This window comes from Dipteris shenzhenensis, chromosome 5, assembly GCF_047967505.1.
Source record: "Dipteris shenzhenensis isolate YYH24624 ecotype China chromosome 5, Dip_SZ_1.0, whole genome shotgun sequence".
NCBI lineage: Eukaryota > Viridiplantae > Streptophyta > Polypodiopsida > Gleicheniales > Dipteridaceae > Dipteris > Dipteris shenzhenensis.
In genome coordinates, this window is record NC_141600.1 from 17,946,453 (window position 1) to 17,956,715 (window position 10,263).

At 43.1% G+C, this 10,263-nt stretch overlaps 1 long non-coding RNA gene across 1 annotated transcript; it reads right to left on the reverse strand.

The window, feature by feature from the left end:
- Positions 1 to 8,161: 8,161 nt before the first annotated feature.
- Positions 8,162 to 9,577, reverse strand: LOC147901699 (uncharacterized). The gene is made up of 4 exons (XR_015541039.1): positions 9,471 to 9,577; positions 9,036 to 9,072; positions 8,766 to 8,927; positions 8,162 to 8,652 (listed from the first exon to the last, which is right to left on the reverse strand). It is a non-coding gene; the product is annotated as an uncharacterized LOC147901699 (long non-coding RNA).
- Positions 9,578 to 10,263: the final 686 nt, after the last annotated feature.

Here is a 10,263-nt window from a genome sequence, read left to right on the forward strand (position 1 = left end):
CATTAACTTTTTTTTAAACCATGTTTCGAGATGATTTGCCCACTTGCAACGTAACATTTACACATCATCTTCAAATGTGGGCTATTGATTCGAGGCAAAATGCTTATCTGATGCCGTGCCCAGACACATAGAGTAGCAGCAAAGAAAGTTGTCGTTCAATTGTTATTCACAATGCAAAGAGTTCAACGGATTTCCAAATCACCTAAGACAATGCTCACCACACCGTATATGATATTCGCCCATCATACAATTTTCTAACCATACAACACTTGGATTAGAAATACACCCCCATTCCACATGCTATCGCATACACTTGGGTCATTGGGAACAATTTCAATGGATTCTGGGCAGGTGAAACTTGCTCAGTATAAACAGGTACAAGGTAGATAGACCCCTTTCTTTCCGTTGTTGCTAGTGCTTCCCCGGGCCGGGAAGGGAACAAGGCCTCTAAGGCAGCACAAACCTGGTGGTGTACCACCACCTGGCAGGTTTATCAAATAAATGAATTCCCTTGGTTCATGAAGCAGAAAAAGGCCAAAGGCTTCACTCAGCATGCAGGACAAGTGGAAATCCATCATATCCGCAAAAATTAAACAGAGAAAGCCTAGCTTTATCTGTTGGCATAACAATGCCACATCTATTTCTGGTTGAGGGAGAAGAGAAGATCAAATGAGGCTATATTTGTCATGTGCACAAATTGGTATCCGACTTGTACTGGGTACACAAGACTAGCTCAGGTAGCCTGGGGGGCCCGAGTCTATAAAAGGGCCCAGAGGTTCAGTTCTCAAGGAGCCGATGGGAGCAAGTTTCGTTCCCAGGTGCTGGGTCTGATCTTGGATTGAGTCGCGGACGCGCGCCTGCATCATAGCGTAGCCCAAGGCCCACTAGCAGATCCCAGGCTTCACAACGCCACCGGGTGGTATGGGACACCAGGCTGGTTAGGATCTGGTTGGGAGTTCGTGCCAGTAGCTCAGCAGCTCGTGGCTCAGAGGGGACATCTCCTGATTCGGGATCACATCCCATAGATGTCATGGTTGGGTGGTGAGCAGCCTGCTCAGTTTTCTCACATTGTGTGTGTTCTTGTGTTTGCTTGCAGATCAGAGGTTTCAGGAGTGCTGGGATGTGTCAGTTGGTATCAGAGCCAACTCCTGAGAGGTAGGAACTTCTGTTCCAAGAATTTTGGACGATTTGTATCTCCAGGTATGCCCTAATTTCGAAATTTATGCTACGAGTTCTTGTTTGGTCCGTCGGTTATGGGAAGTGGTCAAGATTTAGGGAAAAGGTAGGAAGAAGAGAGTGAGGATGAATTCGAGATTGCTGAAGGGTTAGGTGAGAGAGGGTGTGAGGTGTAGCTAGGAGAGAGTGGAGAGGATTGGAGGAGAGGCGTGAGAGGGGCTGTTGGGTAGGCGAAGGGTTGAGGGAAACCCTAGGGGATTCCGTGTATTGATCAAGGCTGCGCAGTGGTTAGGTGATGCACGTAGGTGCGTGTAGAGGAGTGTGCCATAGGCTCGGCTCGGGGAGGCTGATGCGAGAAAAGCACCAACCCTCCAAGTTTGGGAGGGTGGGCATGCTAAAAAAAGCATCGACCCTCCAAGTTGGGAGGGTGGGCTTTTTTAGAAAGCATAGCTTTCTAAAGTAGCTGCACCTTCTCCTTTATAGCCTGGCGAGATCATAAGCTCAACCACAGCTTATGCTAGTGTGCGCAAGAAGACCCCTCCACACCCCTAGCGGATTTTCGTCACCTAGGTACGGCTTGCAACAAATTTCCGTACAGTACACCCAGCAACGGAGCCAGCAGGGGGAGTCTCCGAGTTCACCTACTCAAGCTGATCGTCAGCTTTGTACCCCTTCTTTCCGACCAGCTTCTCTTCTTTCGTCACCTCCTCTTGGGACAGTTTTTCCCTCTGTTCCTGTCACTTCTCTAAGTCCACTACGTTTCAGATCAGATTTCAGACATGGCTGATTCTATAAATCTTGAGTTTGCGATGGGTGACCAGGATTTGAACTACCCTGCGGAGGATGACCAGGGTCTCTACGACGATCTGATTACGAAGAAAGTCTTCAGTGAATTAACCACTGCTCTTGATGGAAAGTTTGAGCAAGTTAACGCGAATCAAACGAGGTTGACGTAGCAACTCCACGGGATTCAGATTACCCTCACACTTATGACTAGCATTGTTCAGGCGCTCACGCATGTGGATGCCATGGCTTCAGTGTTAGGTCCGAACATCACTCCAGATCCTTTTCCCGGAGATCAGAAGTCTCGTACCAAGGAGGTTCTTGACACTTGGTTGCACAAGTGGCAAGTACACTTCCAGTTTCACCCGTACTAAGATGATAAGAAAATACAGCTTGCAGCCGAGTTCATGTCAGGAAAGGCTTTATTGTGGTGGAAGGAACTCCAACCCAAGCCTGCAACATGGATATATTTCGAAGGGGTCTTCAAGAAAGAGTTTTTGAAGAAGGAGGAAGATTATGATATCGTAGGCAAGCTCAAAGCCCTCGATATGTCCAAGCTGAACTTGACTTTTGAGGTTTATCTTCAGAGGTTTTGGGATTTGCAGACCAGAGCTACAAAGATGGATCCAGTAACCTTGTTAGGTTTCTTTGTGGATGGTTTGCCTGACTCCTACAAGTTCCAAATCAAGAACAATAAGTGTACCACGTTGCAAGAGGCCATGAATTACGCGCGTATTTATGATAATACCATCGCCAGTGCAAAGGGAACCATAGTTTCCGACACGAGTGGGAAGAACAAACGGAAGTTCTTCCAGTCTACCACTGGTACCGGGGAGATGAAGTCTATAGACAACGCCTCCAAGAAACACTTGACTCAGGCGAAGAATGGTCGAGCCCGTTTCCTTCGTACCACCTTGAAGCTAAAGAAGGAAGGACACTGCTTCTTCTTCGAGGTGCGGAGCCACACTAAGAATGATTGTCCTAAGCGCAAGAACCATAAGCAAGCACTGGGATCGAAGCTCCAGGCGGGTCCGGGTACCAAAGCCAAGGGAGCTAATCAAGCCGCGATGACAGGTATTTCTGTAAATGTCATTACCTGCCCACTTTCTGATTGGATGGAAGGACCATACTCTTTCTTTTTTGGATAAGGACACCCAATTTTGTATTCAGTGTGATAATATTCCCTCTTCTCAGGGACCTATTGTATCTGCGATGCAGCTTCGGAATATATTAAACACTTCTCATTATGATGTCTATCAGTGTGTTTTGATTCCGCTTTCTTCATTTGTTGTCTCTGTTAATAACAAGAATGATTTAAGTGTGTTTGAACACTGTGAATTGAGAACGTTGTTAGATGATTTCAAGGATGTATTCCCTGCTCAACTGCCGGAAGGTTTACCTCCAGAACGGGCAATAGATCATCGCATAGACTTAGTACCTGGGGCTCAACCTATTAGTGTTCCACCTTATAGGATGAGCCATCTTGAGGAGGATGAGTTAGCTTCACAACTACAGGATTACTTGAATATGGGCTATATTCGCTCAAGTAAATCACCTTGGGGAGCATCTGTCCTCTTAAGGAAGAAGAAAGATTCTACATGGAGAATGTGTATAGATTATAAACGATTGAATAAAGTGACAATTAAGAATCGATACCCTCTACCTCATTTCGATGATCTGATAGACCGTTTGGCCGGAGCAGAACGATTTGTTCCGAGATTTTCTAGGCAAATCCGTTGTAGTGTTCTTAGATGACATCTTGGTATATAGCCGAACGCTTGAGGATCACATAGGACACCTCCGAATTGTCTTAGTTATTTCTAAGACAGCATAAGCTCTATGCCAAGATGAGTAAATGTGACTTCTTTATAAAGGAGATTATTTACTTAGGACACAAGATTTCTTTTGAAGGTATTAGCATTGATCTGGATCGTATCCAGAAGGTTTTAGAATGGCCTATCTCTCAGACTGTGAAACAACTTCGTTCTTTCCTAAGATTTACGGTATTTCTACGGAAGTCTGTGCGTGATTATTCACATATCACAGCACCCCTGACAAACATATTGAAAGGTCGTGGACGCAGGTCTACCCAGCCGATCTCTTGGAATGATGCATTGAAGAAGGCTTTTGAAGCCTTGAAGTTTTCTATCAAGGAAGCACCCGTTCTTGCATTACCCGATCCTACCCGGCCTTATGTTTTAGAGGCCGATGCGAGTGATTTTGCGATTGGGGCAACTATATTCCAAGAGGGTAGACCTGTAGCTTTTGAGAGTAAGAAGCTAGATGACACCCAATATCGTTGGCCCACACTAGAAAAGGAACTCTATGCTATAGTGTATGCCCTTAAGGTTTGGAGACACTACTTGTATGGTTCGAAGCTTCTTGTATTGACTGACCATCAGTCAATTAAGTATGTGTGTAATGGGTCTGAATTGAGGGGACACAAAGCTAGATGGGCAGAAATATTGCAAGATTTTGATTTTGAAATATGTTATCGAAAGGGTTCATTGAATAGTGTGGCGGATGCCTTAAGTCGAGTCAAGTTTGTAAATGCTATGTCATTTACGGAAATATCCTCAGACCTAATTCAATCCTTGAGAGGGCTTTGCGCAACAAATAGTCATTTCAGTTCTTATCGACAGACAGTCCAGGATGGGAGCTCCATGGTTGACCAAGACTCAGGGATTGTGCCCCCTACGGTACAGGCGGCAGGAGGTCAGTGGATGATTAGGAACGGCTGCTTGTTCCGAAATGGAAAGATTTGTGTGCCAGATGTTCTGAAACTTCGATCCAAGATTCTCTGGGAGTGTTATGACGCTCCTAGTGCTGGACATCCGGGTATACATCGGACTCTGTCTCTTGTGAAGCATACCTTTTATTGGCCTAAGATGCATGCATTTATTGAAAACTATGTAGTAGGTTGCCGGGTTTGTCAAGTTACTAAGGCAAAACGCCTTCGAAGCGTGGGTTTATTACAGCCACTGCAGATTCCAAGTAATAAATGGGAAAGTATTTCCATGGATTTTAGTACTAGTTTGCCTCGAACGCGCAAGGGTCATGACTCCATTTGGGTCATAGTCGACCGTTTGACAAAAATGGCTAGGTTCTTACCTACTAGAGCAACTATTTTAGTTGTTTAGCTGGCTCACGAGTTTGTGGACCACTTGTTTAAGCTGTATGGTTTGCCCTCTGACATAGTCAGTGACAAGGACTCGAAGTTTACAAGTAACTTTTGGACACTTGTTTTTTAGAAGTTACTCTAAGTATGAGTTCCTCAGATCATGCACAATCCGATGGCAGTTTAGAGAAGGTCAACCAATTGGTTGAAGATATGCTTTGCGCATGTGTTTCTAAGAGACAGTCTTCATGGGAAGATTATCTACCTATGATAGAATTTGCTTATAACAGTGCAAAGCATTCGAGTATTGGTTACAGTCCTTTTATGCTTATGTACGGGTTTCAACCTAAGTCACCAGTTATGGTTGGGTTAAAAGGGATTCAAAATGATGCTGCAAAGACCTTCTTGCAAGACATGCAGGAAATGTTGCAGTTTGCCAAGGAGTCTATTAGAAGTGCCCAAGATCGGGACAGATTTTACGCTAATAGACATCGTTCGCCTAGAGAGTTCTCTGAAGGAACGATGGTATATTTGTGAATTCCCAAGGAATCCAAGAGCCTAAGTACTGGTTTGGTTCCAAAGTTATCCCCCAGATACTGTGGTCCGTTCAAGGTCATTAAAAGAATTGGACCAGTTTCATATAGACTAGAATTGCCTCTTGATGTTAAAGTACATCCAGTCTTTCATGTTAGTAGACTGAAAGAAGTATTGGGTGCGGACGATCAACTTGTTTCTCCTCAAGAAATAATAGAAGTTACAGATTTGACTTTTATTCCACACGAATCTGAGTGTATTCTTGAATTTCGTGAAAGACAGATTCGTAATAGAACTATCACGGAATACAAGATCAAGTGGAAAGATCGTGTTGAGGAGGATGCAACATGGGAGACATTACAGAACCTCCAGGAACATTCCCGGGTTTTTTAGCGAACTCAGGAGTGAGTTCTTAGAGGAGGGGAAGTATGTCATGTGCATAGATTGGTATCCGACGAGTACTGGGTGCACAAGACTAGCTCAGGTAGCCTGGGGAGGCTTAGAGCTAGGCAGGCTTGATTCTCACGTTGAGTGGCAAGGGTACGAACCAGTTAGTGGTCTTCACTATTTTTGGCGCTTGGGGCCCGAGTCTATAAAGGGGGCCCAGAGGTTCAGTTCTCAAGGAGCTGATGGGAGCAAGTTTCGTTTCCAGGTGCTAGGTTTGATCCTGGATATAGTCGCGGATGCGCGCCTGCATCATAGCGTAGCCCAAGGCCCAGTAGTAGATCCTAGGCTTCACAACGCCACTTGGTGGTATGGGACACCAGGCTGGTTAGGATCTGGTTGGGAGTTCGTCCCAATAGCTCAGCTCGTGGCTCGGAGGGAACATCTCCTGATTCGGGATCACATCCCGTAGATATCATGGTTGGGTGGTAAGCAGCCTACTCAATTTTCTCACGTTGTGTGTGTTCTTGTGTTTGCTTGCAAATCAAAGGTTTCAGGAGTGCTGAGATGTGTCAATATTCAACCAAGACAAGGAGATTTCGTTCCCAAGACCCAAACTCGCTGAAAGCTTATTGTGTGAGAAATAACCCAAAACAAATCAATCAATTTTGCAACATAAGTTTCACTATTTATTTGGGTGATACAGTTACATCAGATTTGGTCTAGATTTCTCTACCTGATTTAATATTCAACTTTGACGACTTGTTATTTTTTAAAATTCCTTGCACTATCGACTAAATAAATGGAGAAATATCTCACACCTTTGCCCACCATGCAAGGAGGCAATGAAATTTCATTTTCATATATTTTGAAATTACCTGGTTGTACTGCTTGCTAGCTTGAAGGGTATTTTTTTCATATATTTAAGGATTATTTGATTGTACTGCTGGCTTAACGGGTGACTTCAACCAACTCTGCAAGAGGAGAGTCAGGTCTCCATTTCATATATTTTGGGATTACTTGGTTATTCTGCTCGTTTGGAGGGTTGCTTTTGAAGAGGTTCGCTCTCAATAACATTTTCATTAAAAACTGGAGAACAAAGTTATTTAGTGATTGTGAGCGCCTGACAAGTGCACAATACAAACTAGAGCATGCCTCTTGTAGTGGATTTGGGAGAATTATCTTTTACGGCCTCTCTAGGTCAAGATATTTAAACATAACTTATTAGAATCAGAGCTAGAGCATAGCACTTGTACGGTTGGCTTATTGGAGAAAACGTTTTTGGCCTCTAAGTAAAGATACCCATACATAACATAAGACTTGAAAGGTTCACATCGCTTTTTCCCTTTCTTCGACCAATCCTTCTAAGCTCTGTAGGATAACGTGCTCCTAGCTAGTTGCGCTATTTTTCTTTTTTCAATATTCATAAACACTTTAAATTCTCATTACAAAACATTTATAGATTCGCTTTGGGCATAGAATGTCAGATTCAGTCACCCTTACAATTTCATGTACAATTTCTAATCACTCCTATTACTCACTCAATAAGATTTTACACTCTTCGTTTTAAAAAGAAAATGTTAAATGTCAATCTTATTATATTGTAACTAAATTTTTCCTAGGCAAAAAAATAGAAAAAGCATTTTATAGTGACAGAATATGCATAACAACATGAATAATTCTCTTTTCAACTCCTGGCTATTGTCCTACTTTGAAACACCGTTACTGGAGTCAAGGAGAGGAGTAACTAAGCTGAAAATAAGCCAAAATGACTCACACTACAAAAGAAAATTAGTTGAGAGAATTTCTGATCGAAAAATTTTGTGTAAGGGATACCTCCTCATCTTCGTCGTCCAAACTAATATAAGAGTTAGGGATGCTGCATACTATGAGGTCTATTGAAGATGATAAAACTATCCTTACTACTACAAGCTTACATAACGTTGTTTTTTTTCTACTAGCAGAACATGCTATAGCTAGATCATAACTGCCGCATCAAGCTAGGTCTAGCATGCCCATGGAGCGATCACAATCAATGCAAATGTGCAAATGTGCAAGGTTCAAAAGGCAACATGTACGTAGTTGGATCTAGAAAATGACAAACATTTTCAACCGAAGGCGTGACCTTAACAAATCGTCTCGGCTGAAACTGAAACCTACCCCCGCAGCAGTCCATCGATTCGTAGGTGTATGTCCCCAGCGTGTTGTATCCTGTAAACGTCAAAGTTTTGTCGGGGTCTCCCCTCCCCCCCGAGAAGACAAGTGCAGGGTGGATTCACCCACATGTCCCTTTTACAGGGAGGGGACGCTCTTGACGGCCACAAATGTGCCAAATGTGCCTAAGAACAATCTGTGGCGTGGCCTTTGAATGAACCAAACTTCACAGGATTATTGGGTGGAGATGATTGAATGAACCAAACTTCACAGGATTATTGGGTGGAGATGATTGAGTTTCGAGCTGTGTAGCTACATGTTCTTGGTGTAATTCCCATTTCTATGCTGCTGGATGTTTGCTTTATTCTTGCCTCTTGCTGTGCTACAAAGCCATGGCTGTGTCGGTGTGTGGGTTTGGGTCTGTTCCTAGGGCTTGCTGGTGAGAGTAGAGGAGTACAAACAACCCCTCTCTACGTCTATAAATAGCACTCATTGCGCGCTCCCTTAACAGTCGAGTGAAACAAAACAAAATTGAAATATCAGCAAGTAAAGAACAATGAAGAAAAGAAAAAAGGGATTTCGATGAAATGTACTGCAAACAATTGTTTGAAAGTACCTGGCGCGGCGGGCACCTCGTCTTGCAGTCTCTCCGATTTATACTCGCTGTCGGTTCCCAACTTCAATTGACCTAATCGCTCTTGCAAAGAGTCCGCTCCAGGGGCATCTGGATCTGCCTTAGCGTCAAATGTCTCGCCGCGAAGACCAGCATTTGCGAATTCTTCAGAACCATAATTCGATTAGATTGTTCTGGAGCTGTGGTGATGCAAAAACTTCCAAACAAGAAATAGATGGGAGTCCAGTACCGTAGCTTGAAAAATTAGCTTACCTTTGTTTTGTTCAGAACCTGGCTGACTATCGAACACCTAAGCAAATGGCGTATCATATTTAGAATCCACTGAAGGAGCTAGAATCCCAAAACCTGGATATAAGTGCGACAGCCAACGCCGTTGAAAACCAAAGAAATCACAGAAGTGGTTCGAGTCTCGTACAATAATTTGCAAGGAAGAACCTCGACAAACAAACAAGAGAGCTCTATAGAAGCTTGAATAGCTATATCATAGAAGCAGCTACAACATTAGAAACACGCGGACGACAACAACCAAGTCGAACTGTTGTACAAAGAAAAGGACAGCTGTAAGAGTACCTTAAGGAGCTATCATAGAGTCGCACAAACAAACTACAGCTTGAGAAGAAATAGCATCCAAGCAAGGAAGCTTGGAGAGCCAGAACAAAGCTCACAAAAGAGTCTCAAATAGCCAACCTGCAAGGAGACAGCCAAGACCATCGCAAACAGAGCAGCGACAGCTATGGCAAGTATATGAATGGAAGCCGGTGAACCCTTGTTTGTAGAAGAAGTAGAAATAGCTTGCGAAGATGAAGACCATGATGAAGAAGAAGAAGAAGCTGCTCGCAAAGCTGAAGATCAACCAGGGCAACAACTTCAGCTAATTCTCTCACAAAGTCTACTCCAAAGAAATCATGCTTAGGAATTATTCTAACGGAATCTTTCCAACAAAGGAAATTTTCCTAGTTAGTCATACTCCAAAGAAATCATGCTTAGGAATTATTCTAACGGAATCTTTCCAACAAAGGAAATTTTCCTAGTTACTTTGCTAGGATCATATATTTAGGTATGCCCAAAATATACCAAGAACTAATCCTTAGCGCCCTTGGCTTTATCCTTGACCTTACCAAGGACAGACTTCTTGGCGCGAGCGGAGGGTCTGGATGACAAACCTTTGTTGATTAAGAAGATAACATGTCAATGTTCCCACCATGAGCCGATTTGTGTTCTCCACTTTGTAATTTATGTAGGCATAGAGTCATAATTTTCTACATGAATATATAGTCATAATTATCTACATGAAGATATAGCCATAATTATCAAACCTTTGTTGATTATGAAAATAATTATCAAACCTTTGTTGATTATGAAAATAACATGTCAATGTTCGCACCTTGAGCTGATTTGTGTTTTCTACTTTGCAATTTGTGCGGGCATAAGTCATAATTAGCTACATATGGCTTCTTGGAAGGACTTTGAGCTATCATTA